General features: G+C 35.7%; 1 pseudogene; it reads left to right on the plus strand.

The window, feature by feature from the left end:
• The first annotated feature begins 17154 nt into the window (after nucleotides 1–17154).
• LOC148107618 (olfactory receptor 4L1-like) lies at nucleotides 17155–18092 on the plus strand (annotated as a pseudogene).
• Nucleotides 18093–21806: the final 3714 nt, after the last annotated feature.

A 21806-nucleotide genomic window follows, 5' to 3' on the forward strand; every position in this document is an offset into this window, starting at 1 on the left:
CTCTCAATTTTGTTGTAAACCCGAAACTGCTCTAAAAATGGATGTCTTAAAAAAAGAATGCTGTAAGATGTCTGTCAGAAGATATAGTAGGTATAAATACACACCCAAATAAAGTACAAAAAAGCTTAATAAAATATATGATACACCAGCACACTCATCATACATAAGAAACATAATATTGTGAGAAACAACAGATCAGTAAAAACTTCAATTTCAGAATAAACATCTTTGAGCATCCCAGAATCCAAAGCAAGAAAGGAAGCTAAATAAATTATAGTGTTCTAATTGTATAATGAGACAATATAAATCAGAGAAGCAAAATTTTACATAGCATGATACTTGGAAAATAATTGATTCAATTGGGTTCCCCATGGTTTTATTTTAAAAATTATTTTACAACTTTCCTATAAAATACAATATGCAGCGTAAAATGCACAAAATATGTATGTAAAGTGTAATAAATATAAAGGAAACATCCAATAGCCACTACCAAAGATAAGTAGGGCATCGCAAGAACTCTGGAAGCCCCTTTGTTTTTTTATCACACCTAATTCTCCCCCTAACTTCTCTTGTAAACTTCTTTGCTTTATACTTTTTATTCATCCACTAAAAAATAGATTTACCTGTTTTAAAACTTATATAAGTGGAATCACCTTTAATATATTCTATTTTAAATGTATTTCTTTTTACTTTATATACAGTAAAATTCACTCTTTGAATTAATTTCACCTTGATCAGATTTTGCTTACGTATTTCGAAGCTCTGTTGTTGGGTACCTCCCACCTTTGGAACTGTTATATCTTCCGCAAGAAATGACCCCTATTGAAAAAAAAAAAAAAGAAAGAAAGAAAAGAAATGACCCCTTTTGAATCATGCGATGTCCTTCTCTCTGGTAATGTTCCTCATTCTGAAGTCTGTTTTGTCTAATATAATGTAGCTACTCCAACTTTCTTTTGTTTAATGTTTGAATAGTATGTATTTTACTTTTTAAATTATTTTTTAGATTTTATTTTACTTTTAGTCTATCTTTTTTTTTTTTTTAAGTAGACAGCATATTGTTGGGTCTTCCTTTTATTTCTAATTTATCATCCCAGTCTCTTGGTTTCTTTAGATCATTTATATTGAATCTAATTTCTGATATGGTTAGATTAAAATTACCATTTTGCTAATTGCATTCTATTAATTCTATCTAATCAGTTCTTTTTCTGCCCCCTTTTGTGTTAGTTTTTATGAATCCATTTTAACGTCATCATTTCCCTATTATTTATATCTTTTTAAAATATTTTAAATTGTTGTTCTAGGATTAAAAACATTTAATCGAAGTCTAACTTCAAATAATATCACTACCTGATGTGTTGTAAAAGAGATTTACACCAGTATATCTCCAATTCCTCACTCTCATCCTTGGGGTGATTTTTTTTGTCATAAATTCTACTTTTTCTTATGCCATCAACAAAAAATATTGCTACAATACATATTTCTTTTATTCCATTCCCAATGCTTTTCATTTTTTGGTGAATCCATGTGTCGGTCTGGTATCACACTACTTCTGCCTGAAAACATTAAACATTATTCAGAGTGCAAGTCTACTTGGCAGTGAATTCCCTCGGTTTTGTTTTTATGAGACAGTATATATTTCTCCTTCATTCTTCTTCCTGCTTTATTGAGGTATGATTGACAATAATCATATGTATTTAAGTTGTACAGTGAGTTTTTTGAAGTTATACAAGTTAATGATGCCTTAATATATGTATACATTGTAAGGAAATGAGTACCACCTCAAGTTGATTAACACATTTATCGCCTTTCACAATTACACTTTTTGTGTGGTGAGAACACTTAGGATATATTCTCTTGGCATATTTCAAGTATGCAATACAATACTATTAATTATAGTCACCATGCTACATATTAAAGCCCCAGAGCTTATTCATCTTACCAACATCTCCCCATTCCACCACCACCCCCATCCTTGGCCACCAGCCCCTGGCAGTCACCATTTTACTGTCTGGTTTGATGAATTCAACTTTTTTAGATGTAAGTGAAAGAACTTGTAAGTGAAAATCACACAATGTAAGTGAAATCACACAATATTTCTCTTTCTGTGTTTGGCTTATTTCACTTAGCATAATGTCCTCCAGTTTCATTCATGTTGTCACAAATAGAATTTCCTTCTTTTTTATGGCTGAACGGTATTCCATAGTTTGGGCTATTTGGGGTCTTCTGTGGTTTCATACAAAGTTTAAGGTTGTTTTATCTACTTCTGTGAAAAATGCCATTGGAATTTTGATAGGGATTGCATTAGATCTATAGATGACTTTTGGTAGTATGGACATTGTAATCATATTAATTCTCCTAATCCATGAACAAGGTATCTTTCCATTTATTTGTGTCTTCAAGTTCTTTCATCAATGTCCTACAATTTTCAGTGTACAGATCTTTCACCTCCTTGATTCAATTTATTCCTAAGTACTTTTACTTTTTGATGCTTGGCAGCAGGAGTGTTCCCAGCCTGTGACTGAATTAAAGGGCCATATCAGGATCTACAGTTGGACCAAGCTCAGAGGGCCTGCCTCAGGGACACGGACAGATGTGTCTACCACCCGGTCCCTTGGCATACACAACTAGTGGCTAAAAGGGACCAGAATTGGGTCACAGGCCACTTCAAGGTCTGAGGTTCGCAGGACTGCTACCTGTGGCACAGGCGAGTGTGACTCCTAGTGGTCCTGGTGGATAGATGGTGTTGGTGGGGAGACCAAGACCAAATATGGTTTAGCCAAGTCTACAGGGAGACTGCGGCTGTTTCTGAATCTGTACCCAGACACTAGATCAGTGAGTTTTCCACCTGGGCATGGGTCTGCCTACTCAAAATGGCCCTCATTGATCATGGGTTACACTGGGATTTTCACAATCTCTTAACTAGATCCCAAAGCTCCCACAAAGGCACTTTTGTCCATGGATGGTTGCCAAATTATTGTTATTGAGGGGGGATACGAGGCCAGCATTACCAAAGCCAAAAAACACACCACAAGGAGCACCTGGGTGGCTCAGTCAGATGAGTGCCCAACTCTTGGTTTTGGCTCAGGCATGATCTCAGGGTCTTGGGATAGATCTATGTGTTGAGCTCTGCATTTGGTGTGGAGTCTGTTTGTCCTTCTCCTTTCTCCTCTGTCCCTCCCTCTCCTCTCTTCCTCACCCTCTAAAATAAGTAAAATCTTAAAAAAAAAAAAAGACACTACACGAAAAGAAAACTACTGCCAATATCCCTGATGAATATACATGCAAACATTTTCAACAAAATGTTAGGAACCAAATTCAACAACAAATTAAAAGGATCATATGTCATGATCAAGTGGGAATCACCCCTAGGATACAAGAAAAGTTTAACAAATGTAAATCAATATATGTGAGACACTATATTTAAAAAATGAGGGATAAAAACCATATGATAATCTCAATAGATGTAGAAAAAGCATTTGGCAAAATACAACACCCTTTCATGATTAAAAAAAAAAAAACTCATAAAATGTGAGTGGAGAAGAAATATACCTCAACATAATAAAAGCCATAAATGACAAGCCCACAGCAAACATCATACTCAATGGTAAATGTAAAAAGCTTCTCTGCTAAAGTCAGAAACAAGGTCAAGGTGTCCATGCTTACCATTTCTATTCAACATAGTACTGGAAGTCCTAGCCAGAGCAATCAGTCAAAACAATAAATAAAAGGGATCAAATCAGAAAAAAAAAGATAAATTGCTTTTCCAGATGACATATTCAATAAATGTCAATAAATGGTGCTGAGAAAATTGGACAGCTACATGCAAAAGAATAAAACTTGGCCACTCTCTCACACCATACACAAAGATAAACTCCACATGGATGGAAGACCTTGATGTGAGACAGGAATCCATCAATATCCTAGAGGAAAACATAGGCAGCAACCTCTATGACATTGGCCAAAGCAACCTTTTTCATGACACATCTCCAAAGGCAAGAGAAACAGAAGATAAAACGAACTTGTGGGACTTCATCAAGATAAAAAGCTTCTGCACAGCCAAGGAAACAGCCAAAAGAACTAAGAGGCAGTCCACGGAATGGGAGAAGATATTTGCAAATGATGCTACAGATAAAAGACTGGTATCCAAGATCTACAAAGAACTTCTCAAACTCAATACACAAGAAACAAATAAACAAATCATAAAATGGGCAGAAGATATGAACAGACACTTTTCCAATGAGGACATACAAATGGCTAACAGACACATGAAAAAAATGTTCAAAATCATTAGCCATCAGGAAAATTCAAATCAAAACCACACTAAGATACCACCTTATGCCAGTTAGAATGGCAAAAATTGACAGGGCAAGAAACAACGATTGCTGGAGAGGATGTGGAGAAAGGGGATCCCTCCTACATTGTTGGTGGGAATGCAAGTTGGTACAGCCACTCTGGAAAACGGTGTGGAGGTCCCTTAAAAAGTTAAAAATTGAGCTACCCTATGACCCAGCCATTGCACTACTGGGTATTTACCCTGAAGATACAGACATAGTGAAGAGAAGGGCCATATGCACCCCAATGTTCATAGCAGCATTGTCCACAATAGCTAAATCGTGGAAGGAGCCGAGATGCCCTTCAACAGATGACTGGATTAAGAAGTTGTGGTCCATATAGACAATGGAATATTACTCAGCTATCAGAAAGAATGAGTTCTCAACATTTGCTGCAACATGGATGGCACTGGAGGAGATAATGCTAAATGAAATAAGTCAAGCAGAGAAAGACAATTATCATATGATTTCTCTCATCTATGGAACATAAAAACTAGGAAGATCGGTAGGGGGAGAAAGGGATAAAGAAGGGGGGTAATCAGAAGGAGGAATGAAGCATGAGAGACTATGGGCTCTGAGAAACAAACTGAGGGCTTCAGAGGGGAGGGGGTGGGGGAATGGGATAGACTGGTGATGGGTAGTAAGGAGGGCACGTATTGCATGGTGCACTGGGTGTTATACACAACTAATGAATCATTGAACTTTACATCAGAAACCAGGGATGTACTGTATGGTGACTAACATAATATAATAAAAATAAAACACTAAAATAAAAAAAAATTAAAGAAGATAAGTAACCATCTAAAAAAAAAGAACTCTACAATCATACTCTCTTATAAATAATATGGATGTTATACCAAATCCATTAGGATATTTAACCATTCGACAAAGCAAGTAACTTAAGCAAGGCAGTAGTAAGCTAGCAACAAGCATCTATTTGTGCCATCCCTGAGCACTGTACCTTCCCATCTACTAAATTCATAGACCTGGAGGTAAAGTCAGAGCCCATGGGAGAAGACCCAAACATCTGAGTCTTTTTTCCACCTTATGGAAAAAGGTGAGAAGCCACCTTAATTTGGCCAACAATAGATTCAACTGTCTAAAATTCAGTGTTTATTATTGCTGCTCAGCTGACTTCCAGCTGACTCCTACATTCTGCATGTTCTCTATTTCATCTACTTAATTTCATTTTTCTTGGTCCTGCTTTTCGGTTAGAAAACCATTTGGCTTCTCCTCCACTGCTATGCCCCTCACTATTTTGCAGTGTAGAAATAGATTTCAAGATGAAACCTCTTCTTTTCCCATGGACTGATAGATCTATAAAAATCTTTTTTATTCTCTAAAAAAAGGCGGCAAGGAATTTCTCAATTCTTTCACCAACTGACATATCACTTTTCTCAAGATTAATGCAGATATGACTTAGGTATTATCAGCATCAATCTTGTTCAAACGTCTCAGTTTTTGGCAGAAATCCCTCATAACCTTTGCTAAGAAATTGTGTCCATTTTTCATTCAAAAAAATTTTAATTCAATATTGTTCAACACTTTTGATTCTTTTTGCATATTTCAGTGGATTGTAGGAAGAGAGTTAAGTGAATATGTATTGCATCTCTCAACTTTACTTCACAGACTTTATTCTAATTTGTTTTGTTTTGTTTTAGGTAACATATGCCAATATTCAAACAAATGGAGAAATAAAATCACTCCATGGAGTCTGACTTTATTTTCCTGGGAGTCACAGAGTTTCATGAGTTACAGATTTGCTTTCTCTTATTTTTTTTCAATTATCTACATAGCCACTGTATTAGGTAAACCCATTATTACCTTCGGAGTAAATATGGACCCTCACTTACACTCTCCCATGTACTTCTTACTGGTCAACCTCTCCCTTATTGATATGACCCTGGCCTCCTTTGCTACTCCTAAAATGATCTGTGACCTAATTAGGGGATATAAGGCTATCTCCTATGAAGGCTGCGTGGTCCAGATGTTCTTTCTTCACCTTTTAGGTGGAAGTGAGATGATGTTGCTTGTAGCCATGGCAAGTGATAGATTCAGTGCCATATGCAAACCCCTCCATTACAAAACTATCATGAGCCATCGTGTTTGCACTGGACTTGCAGTAAAAGAAGACAACAATGGGTAACTGGGTCTCATGACTCATTGGTAGGAAAATGATGATTATATTAACTAAGAATATTTTCCTCCTGAATTGTCTACTATGGTAAAATTGTGTATTTATGATATTTATTAAGAATTTTCAAATTCACTTTTTTCTTTTATTGTTCCTCACCAAGAAGATGTTGGTGATTAACTTTACCACTTAGTCTCTAAGTTAAAGAATATTCCTGTGGGATTATAACTAAACTAGAGGAAATCCCAACACTAACCTGAGATGAATATAGTAATCTATGAGAATGTTTAGCTTTCCTTTTGGAGAAAAAAGGGACAATATCTTAATTTGTAGGCAGGACAGATGAGTCTTTATGCTGAAGCAACTGTCATTGATTGGAAATTTAAATAAAGGTGGAGTGATGTGCATGGATGCTGAGCAACCAAATGGGAAGATGATTCTGAATATTTTTCTTTTGACTCTCAGCCCCATATTAGCTCTCCTATAGTCCCCTCTCTATAGGAGATAGCTACAGTTCTGAAAATTACATTTCCTGAACTCCCTTGCAGTCATATGCCTATCAGGTTCTATCAGTGGAAGACACTAACGTGATACTGGATGGCAGGAAGAGAGGAAAGCCTTTGTATTCCTCTGCTTTGGGATCAGGCAGCAGCAGTATTGGGCAACTGTGGATTCCAGAATTATTTTGGGGGGCTCAGCAGCATCAGCAATGTTGAAGGGTTCAAGGCTCCTAAAGCTTCATCAAGTGCATGGGCTCTTATCTTCTTATTCAGTAATAGGATAGAGGTTCCAACATCAGAAATGGTGACACTGTCCCAGCAGCATTTATGGGTTCTGGGTAATGCCTCTTCCTCTTGCTCATCCGGCCTTCAAGGTGGTAGTTACTGTTTATACTTACTCTCAGTAATATCATTTTCTCCTTTCTGCTCATTTCTGAGCTGCAAATTTTTATTTGCAACTTCCTACTGAACGATTCCCTGGGTATCTTGAAGACATCTCAAGTCCAATATGTAAAAACTAAATTAGTTACCTACCTTCCCAAACCTGTTATTCTTCCTGAACTCCCTATTTGAATTTATATTATCTTGATGAGATTAATGGTCCAATCTAGAAGTCAAAATTTACATCCTATGACATATATATTGGTGTATTTAATGGTGTCACACGTTCTTCTAATGCTTTGTAATTTTTCCTCATTTTCTATTGTACTATTTGTTCTTGAGATTGCATCACTGCTACAGATATATCTTCAAATTCACTGGTTCTTTCTTCTGATAGCTCACATTGACTGGTGAGTTCCTCCGGTGAGTTCTACATTTGAGTTATTGTACTTTGCAACAACAGAATCTCCATTTTTAAAAAATAATTTCTATCTTTTTTGATACCCTCTACTTGATATTTTCATACTGTCCTCTACTTCTCTAGGCATGCTTTCCTTTAGTTCTCAGAAAATAATTATAATAGCTACTTCAAAGTTTTCGTCTGCTAAGTGCAACATCTGAGTCTCCACAAAAGCAATTTCTATTGACCTTTTATTTCATGTATGGGACATAACTGTGTTTCTTCCAATGTCGCATTAGTTTTGATTAAAACTGGACACTTTTTATAATGTATTGCAGTGACTCTGGTAACTGATCTCTCTTCTCTCCAACGTTGATGCTCTTGTAATTATTTGATTGGTTGGTTGTAGTTGTTTGGTTGTAGTTATTTGATTTGTCTAGTTCCTTGGCTGAATGAACTCAGAAGTTTATTGCCCCTGCAGTGTGTTGCCTCTGATGAACCTGCTGAGATATTTTTTTTCCTTGTTTCTAATCTTGCCATTTCGCTACCATCGGGACATCATAAGCCACTTATCAGTCAATGGTTTTGCTTAAGTCTCCTAGGCCAGGTAGAATTTTATCCTTTACTAGGAGACGTGTGTGGCTTAGAAGCTGCTACTGCAGTGCAAAGATTTTCATTTGTGTCTCACCTTCAGCCAGGGACCAATACCTGGATGCTAACTCTGCTGTGTTTCCAGGGAGGTACACAGGCTTGGGTGCTGATATTCTCTTCTAGTCTAACATGAATTTGTGTAACTTTTTAAAACTTGGATCCCTAGGAGTGGCCTTTGGGTTGGTGTTGCTTATTTTTCAGACACTATTTGGTTAGAGATTGTGCTTTTGTCTTGTGTCATCCTTTGTACAATCTCTGTTACCAAAGTTTCACAATTCTACCTGACAAGTTAATCTGAACCTCTGCTTCATTACCCTCTGTGGCCTTAGGTCAGAATTCCATCATTTCTTTTTCTTTCTTTTTTTTTAAGAATGTATTTATTTATTTTTTTAAAAGATTTTTATTTATATATTTGAGAGAGAGATACAGAGACAAAGATAGCAACAGAGAGCAAGAGCCGGAAGAGAGGGAAGAAGCAGGCTCCCCGCTGAGCAGGGAGCCAGACAAGGGGCTCAATCCCAGGACCCTAGGATCATGACCTAAGCAGAACACAAATGCTTAACTGACTGAGCCACCCAAGGTGCCTTAGACCTTCATCATTTTTTACCTAGGTTATTAAAATAATACAGGAGTTACTTCACGGTGTTACTACCATCACTCTGTAAAACATCAATACTTTTCAGTCTCTGTTTTACCATTTCAAGCACTCCTAAGTAATTATAGAATATATTTCAAACTACTTTGAATCATATTTAAGACCCTTCAAAGCTATCATTCTAACCTTTCTGTCCTCGTCACAAATTCTCCCTTCTTCACCATCCAAGCTATACCATAATTCAAACATACTAGCTATTTTCTGTTCACTCAATATGTCAGAATACTCTATGCTTCCATACCTCCCTACATATAATTATCTCTGCCTAAAATTTTCTTCTTGCTCCTCTGTGCAGCCAATCAATGCCTATCATTAAAGACAAAGTTGCCTCTTTGGGGAAAGGTAGCTTCTTTTAGGAGAAATTTGCAAACTCCATAAAACAAAATTTGCCTTACTGCATACCTGTATCATCACACTTAGCAATGGGTTATTTGGAGTCAGTGTTGAAGAGTAAGATTCTGAGATCCTTGAGGACAGGTTCCTGACATACAGTATGGGCCCAAGAAAATTTGAGACTAGCTGAGTTCAATACCTATTTCAAGGCTTCATTTTACTCACTTGAGAGCTAGTAGTAAATAAAGAGTTTCTGCACTATAAGTACTTATGCTGCTACTAAACAAATTTAAAGATGGAACACCAAAATTTTGTCCCTAGAATATTCTTTAGAGGAAATCAAAGAACCATACATTCAACACGAGAGAGTTGAAGGATATTAGAGAACAGAAAGAAAATTTGCTCAATAAATTCGTCAAAAGTAAGAAATTAAATGAAGGGTGAAAGCTAAATACAATCCCTACCACCAAGGAATACACAGTGACCTAACAGAAATTGGAAATATTAAACATTTGAGGACAAGAAAGGAATATTTGAGGAATTACATAATTTTACCCTGGTTAGCAATGTAGGATGAATATTGAATCAAGAAGTAAAGAACTATGACTGTGGAAAGTCATACATTAATACATGACTGTATTAATTGGGTCAGACCCATTGTTGAATCAAAAGAGAAGACTGCAATAAATAGTCATTAAAAGTTATTTAAATCCATTGTCCCAAAGGAGGGTGAACACATTTTAAGCTGTCTGTAGCCAATTGATCGAGTGTAGTTTAAAAATGAGAACATCTATTTATGTGTCTTTTAATTTCAAAAAATAAGTAAGCTTTACTAATGTTTAACAGATTATTTTTGGTACTCTGAATTAATCTATGTAATACCTGGTCACTTTACACATGATACTTAAAATATGTTAAACAAAAGACAGAGGGATTTAGAGCAGTTCTCTTTGCAGTTATTTGCTTTGAATACATTGCTATGTATTATAGCTTAGGTGTGCCAAAACTGGAAGAAAGGAATACTTAAAGATTATTTTATCTTCTTTTAACTTAATTCATTCCCCAGAACTTTGTAAGGAGTTTAAAAAGATCTGTGCCAATGAACTTTGCATTGAAGATAATTCTAATTTTTTAAAATTCACATAAACAATTACAAAATGGTAGAGCTGACAATTCTACCCATAATATGAACCCTTTGTCAGCTAAATCAGAAAGTAAAAGAGCAAACAGCAATCAGAACTGACAACAAACTGGCTAAAAGATTCCAAATTATTAAGAAATATTATTTTAGAGTATGGATTTAATCCCATTATTTTTAACAATGAACCTGACAATCTATACTGTACCTTGATATATTAGCTAGTGATCACAATAAGCAAACAATTTTAAAAGTAAAAATAAAAACATAAAATAGAGGTACCTGGGTGGCTCAGTAGGTTGTGTGTCCAACTCTTGATTTCAGCTCAGGTCATGATCTCGGGGTCATGAGTTTATGACGTCAGTCAGGTGCCAGGCTCACCGTGGAGTCAGCTTGAGATTCTCCCCTTTTCCCTCAGCACCTCCCCCGACTCTCTCTCTCTCTAAATAAATCTTTAGAAAAATAAAAAAAAATGTTTGCAGTATTAATACTCGCCAGCTAATAAATGGTTTAAAATTTTCACTAAATGTAATAAAGTGTTCTTGAATGTTTCTTACTAATACCAAAAGGACAAAAGTCACACTCTAGTCAGAAAATATTTCACTTTTTGGCCACTGTAAAATGGCTTAAATAAGCATATGGCAATAAATAAAATGCATCTCTTATCAGCAAACAATATCAAAACGTACACAGAAAACTATTTCTAATGATTTGCAAATTTAATGAATTGCAGTAGAATCATGTCTGTCTTATGGCAAGGAGACTTGCATTATACAAAGTATCTATGATTTTAACATCTGTACCTAATATTCTTTCACCAACTGTAATGATACAATAAATGCAATGTCTATGACAAAAACACATTAATCCGTGGGTTAAGTGGTGAATTTGACTGGAATTAAATAAGAACTTCCATAGAAGTGACAGCGATATCAGCCAATTTCAAACTTATTCACTACATCTTTTGTTGGCAAGTTATTGAAACAAACTTTGAAGCCTGTGGTGCAAAGTACACCAAGATCATCAATTATTATTAATTTTATAAAAGCAATACCTATAGAACAAGAATTTATTGTAGCATTTTACAGTAAAAGGGACAATGATTATGAAACTGTTTTGGGCCATATAGGTATTCTTTGAAAAATCTCATAAATAAAAAATTATTACATTTTGGTGAGCATAAGATAGTTGCATCATCAATGTATCATTTCAAATTTTAAATTACTTAGCATAATTTATTTTAAATTTGTCTTTTAAAATTCCTACTTCCTGAATATATTAACGTTGAACATAATATATGTTGTCACTAGTAAATTTATAACATACAGAGATCTATTTTTATGTTGAGGGTATTATGGTCAGCAAAGTCTGCAGATTATTCATCTAAAAAATTATCCAATGTTGTTAGAAAGAAGGTAAGAGGATAGCTTAGAGTGATATGAGGGAAAGCAAGTGTCCATTAATTCAAAGATGTCTACAATTCCTATAGCACAACCAATCAACCAACATTGTCACGCCCATTGTAATCAAGCCAATGCCCGGAGAGAACCACAGCATGTTGCAGGGCCAGAAATTAAGTGTAAACATCTCTCCTGGTCCTGCTAGGGCAGCAGCCTCTGTGCTCTAACAACTCCCAGTGAAATTTGGATTCCTAGAGCTCCAACACATCTGCCTTCAAGTGATTCGCATCTTTATAAAAGAAGCAGATGATACTATATACATTCCTATGCAGAGCATCGCAGAGAGTGAAAAGCAGATTTTTAATTTTGATTAACCCTTGAACATACTGTTCTTCATACTGTGCCTTTAGAACAGGTAAGTGGAAACATCATAGAGAGCTAACTTGTTAGAGGTTTAATATACTGAAGATGGTATTTTAATTAATTTTCTGTTGGCTAGAAAAAAAGGCTGTGGATTCTGAGACATCAAATCCTCTCTCACGGGTGCCTGGGTGGCTCAGTCAGGGAAGTGTCTGCTTCAGCTCAAGTCATGATCCCAGGTACTGGGAAGTAGCCTCACATTAGGCTCCCTGCTCAAAAGAGAGTCTGCTTCCCCCTCTCCCCACCTTGTCATCCCCCCATGCTTGCTCTCTCTCTCTCTCTCTCTCAAATAAATAAACAAAATCTTTTAAAAAATCCTCTCTCACTGGGCAATCATATTACAATTTCACAATGACATAAGGACAAAAATTTTTATACAAATTTAAAGGATATATGCTCTTGACATGACATTGATGAGTAAAACATGACAGCAGATGGTCAGTGATTGAAAATGATGACTAAAATTAAGAAAAGCAAACTGTGAGTATCTAGGTAACTCATACTAGCTTTGAAAACAATGTAATAGCTAGAAACTCAACTTTTTTTTTTTAACACAATGGCAATATTTTTCTTTTCATCATTTCAGGTGCTGATAGGACATGCAAATAAGCACATCATAATGAAAACTAGAGAAGGAGCAGGTGAGGGAGAATTAATGACCATAGCTAAATAGGTAGAAACTCTCTGCCTAAAACTGACCATTACAGCATAAATACAAATGAGATCTTAGGAATAAAGAGGGAGAAGTCCTTACAAGATGTTCATATGCAGGCAAAGGAAGGAAGCTGAATAATTCAGGAAACTCATATGAGTATTCTAAATAGTAGAAAGAGTATCAAGAAAACCTTTTAACAAAAAGAAAGTAGTTAGTTGCCAAATGCATAAGGGTGTCAAAAACATAATTCAAACAGGAGACATTAAGAAATTTAAAAACCTAGTTGTATTGAATATGCAGTATGTCATTTTGTCTCATAGTGAAATATCTTTGAGTCCAAGTAGCTGGATAGTATACAAAATACTAAACGAATATATTAAAGATACTTCAAACTTAAGAATAAAAGCAAAAAACCTATAGCAGTTTCTGTGTTACTGAACATAACTCATATACTATGAAATATACCTGATTTCAATACATAGTACAGTGATTATTATTGTATTCACAAAGTTATGCAACCATCACAATTTCATTTTAAATCATTTTATCACCACAGAAAGAAAAGACTGCCCATTTACACTCACTCCCTAGCTCAAAGTGATCACTAATGTACTTTCTATCTCTAATGATGTGTTTAGCAGACATTTCATATAAATAAAATCATACATGTGGCCTTTTGTGTCAGGCTTCTTTTACTTAGCCTAATGTTTTTGAGTATGCATACTTTAAATAAGTATGCATAAATTTTGAAAAACATAAAATCAGTGATGATTGAAATTTTTATTTTCTCTTCAAGTGCCTACAATGAAAGGAGGAAATATTTACTTGAATCAGTTATTTTTATATTAAGTAACTTATATTGTATACATGTGAGCAAGAGCAGAAATGCTCATATCCAGCTACTTAGTAAAACAAGTCTTGGCTTGTGCCTTTCCTAGTGAGTATTTAAAAGGAAAATTCTCGGCTTGTAATCTTGGATTTACAAGAATGATTCAGAATTCAGTGCATGCCATTTTGATGCTCATTCTGTGCCTGGCGAGAATCTTACACATACACCGTCTCACCTAATACCACATCTCTTTAGGGTAGTCCTGCATCTAGGACCTGGGAAATTTACTTCTTCATGTGGATCTAGATTTTTCATTTACTAATGAAGATGTGGGAAATATATGATTACAAAGTTCCCTCCTAGTCAAATATATAATTATTCGACCTTCAATTTCCTCCAAAGCACATAATTATGAGTAAAATGAGTAAAATAATTATAATAAAATATGCAATCGATTATTCGAGAGGAAGAAAATTTTCTTCACTAATAGAATTTCTGTCAAAACTATATACTTTCTTTTGTTTCATTTATATTGCCTTTATTCACTCATCATGTAAGGTATGTTAACTGTAGAACTAAAGAAATAGTGGGTTTTAGAAATTTGCTTGGGAAAGGAAAGAGAAGAATAAGAGAAACAAATGCTGGGAAAGCTATCAACATAAGTGAATGCCAGCTTTCCCTCTAAAGTAAAATTAGAAGGCAAAATAAAGCTATGAAGTAGGCTTTATTTGTATTAACTCCATTCCATTTCACTGAATTCATTCCATATTCAAGTTTTTCTGTTGTCGCTGTATCACGGGGCATGAAATTCCATGTAGCAAAGGTATTCCCAAATTGTAGGTGGCATATTCACTTCATAATCATTCAATCATCAAGCCTTCTCATTTCTCCAAAAAGATGTAATTATTAAAATTACTTTTGGGGTGTCTGAATAGTGGGTTGGTGAGCATCTGGCCCTTAATTTCAGCTTAGGTCATGATCTCAGAGTCATGGGATGGACCCCGCATCAGGCTCCATACTCAGCATGGAGTCTGCTTGAGATTCTCTCTCTCCCTCTCTCTTGCCTTCCCCAATGGCTCTCTCTAAGTAAACAAACAAAGAAATAAAATCTTTAAAAAAATTTACTTTCACAAAGGTCTCCAACACAAAATTCCTGCTCGCTCACCCAATAATGATGAAACACAGCCCTTCGAAGAGGATGTGGTGGGTGGCTGTCTTCTCTGCTCTTCCTGACCCACTATCATCATTCAACATTCACTATGTCTACTCCTGGAGGTTGACTGACAAGAATATCACTTTCATCTTTATTTTCCCTAATTTGTACACATTATCCAGTTCTTAAAAATATCTAAGATAGGAAAGCAATCGAGGGAATTAAGGCTGGATAATGGTGGTAGGATATTTTGACAAGGGCCAGAGTAGAAATAAAAACAAGGAGAAAGTTACAGGTCATTGGAGAAAAGAGAACAGACACTTCATATGCACCTTCCTATCTGCATTCAGTCCCTTTTCTAAATGTACCACTCCTCTTACTGCTCTGAATTCTCTTCTTCTCATAAATCTTCACATATGCTCTAAGGTTTGTCCTTTTGGTCTACCATGAGGATTTTGTTTATTTTTTAAGTGCTTTGAAGAAAACGGAAAGCAATCCTAAAGCCATATCTGAAAATGTCACTTGGAATTGGTCTCCATTCTTTTAAAATTCTTACAACATGCCACATACAACATGTACTAACTTAAATACTTTTATTTGGTTTATTGCTATTTGTGTGTGTGATAACTATGTTTCTCTAGATTGTCCCTAGAAGTGGGGCGGGGATTCACTCTGCATAAGAAAATACAGTGTAATTAACTGTAACACAGAAAGAGTCCAACATACTTGTTGAAGCATATCTCCTAAGGAATTCACATGGAACATATGAATTCAATCAATACTTGTTGAATTGACCATAAAAATATGTTCCTTTAATTCGGGAAGCAACGTGTACATTGGTATGGGCCCAGATTCAGGATCAGACCAACTGGGCTTGAATACCAGCTTTGACCCTTGTTAGCTGTGTAACTGTAAGTCATTAAATACTTCTATGCCATAGTTTCCTTATATGCAAAATGAGAATAATAATAATGCTGCCCTCCTGGGACTGTTATGAGCATTGAATGCACTAATAAATTGAAACACTTAGAACAGAGTATAGCACATAGAGATCACTTAATTGTTACTGATCATTTTAGATCACTCTAGATCCTATGAACAATAAAAACACCAAGTGAAGAAAATTTGGTATGACATGTTACAACCAAAGCAAAATCTACATGTTAGGGTTGAATCCTTTCACTATTTACTTCTTAACCACCACATATGTACATTTACACAAAACACACCCACTTCTCACTGTGAATAGTAATACAAGAAATGGAGAAAACAAGCTCATAAGGATCTAAGGATGAGTCTGTGCTTCCAGAAATTCTCAGTATACTACACAACAGAAACAAAAGAGCAACATTATTTTTTAAAGATTATAAATATATATATTAGAGAGTGCATGAGTGAGTGTAGGGAAGGGCAGAGGGAGGAGGAGAGAGAGAATCTTAAGCAGATGAGTTTGGAGCTCTGTGCAGGGCTTGATCTCACAACCCTGAGACCATGACCTCAGCAAAATCAAGAGTTGGACCCTTAACCAACTGAGGCAGCCAGGCACCCAAAAAAGCAAAATTATTTTTAATGACTTAAAGAAATTTCTTTCATGTACAAATTAGCCCTAGGGTGTGTGTGTGTGTGTGTGTGTGTGTGTGTGTGTGTGTGTGTGTGTGTACATTTTCTTTATTTATTGTAGAAATACGGAATGGTCTTAACAAGTTACTTCACTGATACAGGACAATACAATTTCCTCATTTTTCAAATTCTCTATTCCTTATATATTGTTGCAAGATAATCTCAAGAGGTGACAGAAAATAGTGATAATAAATGGCAAAATAAATACTAATGTAACAACTTATCTAATTTTTCCAAGTGAGCAAATTAGTAACAATCAAGATCAATTGATAAAAGAGGGTCATTTAAAAGAATAAAACAATAGAAAATAAAATTTCCACTCCTTCAAATGCTTTTTAATTGCTGCATAACTATAATATTGTTTCAAAGTGATGTGACCTACAAAATAATTTCAAATTATAGACAGTGATGCTGATATGTTTAACATTATATATTTTCATAAGTTCAACTATTATTCATCAAAGAGAAATAGGAAAACATCAGTGCTAATTATGGCTTTACTTTTGTTTTCTCTTGGTATAAAAGAACTTCTGGAGCCTTTCTGAATCAAGTAAATGGACCTTAAAAATGGATCTGTAGTGACGGAGTTTATTTTACTAGGATTTTCTGGACAATGGGAACTTCAGATTTTCTTCTTTGTAACATTCTCCTTAACCTACAGTGCTACTGTGTTGGGAAATACTCTCATTATGGTCACAGTGACATTTAGTTCCACTCTTCATTCTCCCATGTACTTCCTCCTGGGAAACCTCTCCTTTCTGGATATGTGTCTCTCCACTGTCACCACACCCAAAATGATCACAGACTTACTCAACGAACACAAGACCATCTCCATTTGGGGCTGCATGACCCAGATGTTCTTTATACACTTCTTTGGGGGTGCTGAGATGACTCTTTTGATAGCCATGGCCTTTGACAGGTATGTAGCCATATGCAAACCCCTGAACTACAGGACAATCTTGAGCCACAGGCTGCTGAGTGGGTTTTGATACTTTCATGGACAATTGGGTTTGTACACACCATGAGCCAGATGGTATTGACAGTAAACTTGCCTTTCTGTGGCCCCAATGTCATAGACAATATATTTTGTGACCTTCCCCTTGTGATTAAGCTTGCTTGTATGGACACATACACCCTGGAATTCTTCGTCATTGCTGACAGTGGGCTGCTCTCATTCACCTGTTTCATCCTCCTGCTTGTCTCCTACACTGTCGTCCTGATCACTGTACAACAAAGACCATCTGGAGGGCTCTCCAAGGCTGTGTCCACACTGTCTGCACACATCATTGTGGTCACTCTGTTCTTTGGACCTTGTATCTTTATCTATGCCTGGCCATTCAATAGTTTCACAGGCAATAAAGTCCTTGCTGTGTTTTACACTGTTATCACACCCTTACTGAATCCTATTATCTACACCCTGAGAAATCAGAAAATGCAAGGGGCCATGAGCAAGTTATGGTTCCAACATGTTATCTCTACACAGAACTTCTAGATCTGAGCATTATATAATTAACATAAGTTTCAAATACTGTGATAACAGAAATTAAATTGATTATATATAATATACGCTTTCACTCTTATGTTAGAGTGACCAGGGCAGAACCATTGTGCAGAAAACCATAACATATTTTAATTCACGTTTACTACTGCTAAAGCACATAATGAGAATGAGTGACCTACAGAAAACAGATATTTGAAATCACTAAGCAGTTTTCCACAGATATTCAGTATATTTACTGGTGAAGAAAACAATTTAAAAAATATGGTGAATACTAACAGAGATGATTTTAATAGATGCGGACTGGTAATGACATTCATAGATTCATACTATCTTTAAATGAAGTACCAGTATAAATGATGAGTGAAATAATGTGAACAATGGGAAAGATATGATTCTAATCTCTTGATCCAATGAGACAAATAATTAAATTTGACAGCAGAGTGAATATAAAATGTCAGAGAGAATGTGAGATACCAGAGGGAAGGAACCAATGCAAAGACAGTTTCAGTAGAAGTACAAAAAGCAGCCTTGAAACCAAATGCTCCAAGAAATATCATAAGGCTGCACAGTTGCATTTCAAACCTCAATAAATAAAAGTAGAAGGATATTTCTTGATTTTAGGTACCATACTATGTAATTTATTCTTTCCAAGTGCTTTACATAAAATTACACTTAAATTTGCCTCTGGTAGGCTTATAATCCTTATTCTAATTATCAGCTAAATCTGATTTGGTTCTGAATGTTGAGGAGGGGGCAGTGCATGCCAAATTGGGAATCCCATACTCATTGATGGTAATCTTAAGTATTCTCTCCCAATTCAAGACACCAACATTTCTTGTCTCCTCTAGGCAATAGCTTTCTAATAGATTCTAAACTACTGTGTATGTTCTTTCCTCCATTGAATACATTCTCCACAAGCATCCAGAGTGATGTGATTAAAATGCAATTCTCAATGTTTCTTCCCTGCCTAAAACTGTTTTCTGGCATTGAGACGAAGGTTCATATCCTTAACAGGCCTTCAAAAGCCAACCTGCTTCTGAATTCTGCTCTAATCTACTCTTTCATAATGTCAGATTTATATTTACTTACTTTCTTTTTAAAGACTACTGAGTTTTTTTTATCGTATATTTGCCTTTCATTTATTTTTTTATTATGTTCAGTTAGCCAACATATAGTACATCATTAGTTTTTGATGTAGAGTTCAATGATTCATTAGTTGCATCTAACACCCAGTGCTCATCACAACACGTGCCCTCCTTAATACCCATCACCTAGATACCCCATCCCCCCACCTCCACTCCCTTCTGAAACCCTCAGTTTGTTTCCCGGAGTCCAGAGTCTCTCATGGTTTGTCTCCCTCTCTGATTTCTTCCCCTTCAGTTTATAGACTTCCTTTCAAATTCTCCAGAGTACCAGGCATCTTAATTGAGGACTATTTCCAGGCTGTTTCCTTCACCTAGAATGATCTTCCATTACTTTTTCACCCAGCTAACTTCCTCTTACAGTACAGAACCCACCTTCAATATTATATTTTAGAACCCCTTTCCTATATTTCCTTGGCCAGTGTAGATTTTTTTATTTTACTCACTTATAGATGCTGCAATTTCCATTCTTTGCATAAAATATGGCAATAATTATTTGCACGCTTATAGGTGAATATCAGCTTTGTCTTTAGCTATAAATTCTATGTACCTCCAATATCTAGCATACCTATTGGTGCCCAGCAGTTCATACATATTTATTGAATGAAGAAAGAAAAGATGAAATAACTGTATTCTACCAGAATATTATTCAATTTGACCTACCACTAAGAAATACATGCACTTCTACTATGAGATATCTGTTAAAAAATCAGAGTACATAAGGGTATATATTGCTCATGTGTTTTAGTAATTGAATTATATGGATGAGAGCCTTGTTATTAAAGAAAAGGAATGTGGAAGAAATTAAAAATTTTAGGCAAATGGAAGAAAATAAAGCAAGTTCAGAATATTCAACTGTATCTTTACACAGTAAATATAAAATGTCAGTCTTACAATAAAGCACATCCTATTTAAATAAATGATAACCATTTATAAGGTAAAATATGCATCCAGTGGGGGATGGGATTACACTCCAGCTGATAAAATATTACATAAGATTTTTGTGTCTGTCAGTATAGTACACTCAAAGTCCTAAACCACTCTGCTAACCAAGCACATAAAACTGCTAGAATCATCTAAAATAATCTTTAAAATCAATTACAGATTTTAAGAGAAAGTAAACAAATCACATCTGAGGCCCTGTATGAAGCTTCAGCTCCATTCCAGGAGGGTAAGCCAGCACTGGACCATTGCCCACTCTGAGAACACCGACAAAATACTATTGCCTAGAGATCCTATAAATTTGGGAGAGTAGTGTGGATTGGCCTTTGGGCCCTAACCAGAATAGAAATTGACTGGAGAACGTGCTGTGTGCACATATTTTCTGGGGAAAAAAGAGAGAAAGAGAGAAAGAGAGAGAGAATATTAGAAGAAAGCCTGGCTAGAAGAAGCAGACAGCAAGAAAAAGATGTTAACCAAACTTGTTTCTGGATGTAGATGAAAATAAATGGGTCCTTCAGAAAAGTTGGGCTTATCATCATATTCTTTGTATGTTTCCACACATCAGTGTGAGAATTTTCTTTTAACTTGCTACTTAAGGGTGTAGGCTCAGGCATTCGGCAAAATTAAACAAATACTCAGTGAAAAAAAATGTTCCTTGAAACTAGGCTACACTGAACTCTCACAGAAAGGTTTTACAAAAAAACTCACAATCAAAAATCAGAAGACAAACAAATAAAAACATCCCAGCAAATATGACACTCAAGAGAAAGTACAAAGACAATGCATGAAATGGGAGAAAAAATACTTATAAGTCATGAATCTGATAAGACACACCGGTCCAGAATACATAAAGAACACAATTCTAGAATTAAAAGACAAATAACTCAGTTTAAAAAAAATGGGCAAAGGAGCTAAGTAAAAAAGGCTCCAAAGAAGATATATAAATGGGCAATAAAGACACGAAAAGATGCTCAACATCATTAGTCACTAGGGCTATACAAATGAAAATCATAGTAAGATACCACTTCATATCCACTAGGATGGCTATAATCAAAAAAGACAAGAACACGGAGCAGTTGAAACCCTCATACATTGCTGGTGGAATGTAAAATGGTGCAACCATTTTGGAGAAAATTCTAGCAGTTCCTCAAAATGTTAAACATACAGTTACCATGTAACCTAGAAATTTCACTCCAAATATATATGCAACAGAAAGAAAACACATGCCCAGGGCGCCTGGGTGGCACAGCGGTTAAGCGTCTGCCTTCGGCTCAGGGCGTGATCCCAGCATTATGGGATCGAGCCCCACGTCAGGCTCCTCTGCTATGAGCCTGCTTCTTCCTCTCCCACTCCCCCTGCTTGTGTTCCCTCTCTCGCTGGCTGTCTCTATCTCTGTCAAATAAATAAATAAAATCTTAAAAAAAAAAAAAAGAAAGAAAACACATGCCCACACAAAAGACTGAACATGAATGGTTACAGCAGCTTTATTCACAAAATTAAAAAAAAAAAAACGTCAAAAACCCAGCATTCATCAATTAATGAATGGATAAACCAAAGGCAGTGTATCTATACAATGGGATATTATTTGGCAATAAAAAGAATCAAGTACTGACAGATGCTA

The sequence above is a fragment of the Ursus americanus genome, chromosome 27 (assembly GCF_024610735.1).
Source record: "Ursus americanus isolate L20-20 chromosome 27, mUrsAme1.1.p, whole genome shotgun sequence".
Lineage (NCBI taxonomy): Eukaryota > Metazoa > Chordata > Mammalia > Carnivora > Ursidae > Ursus > Ursus americanus.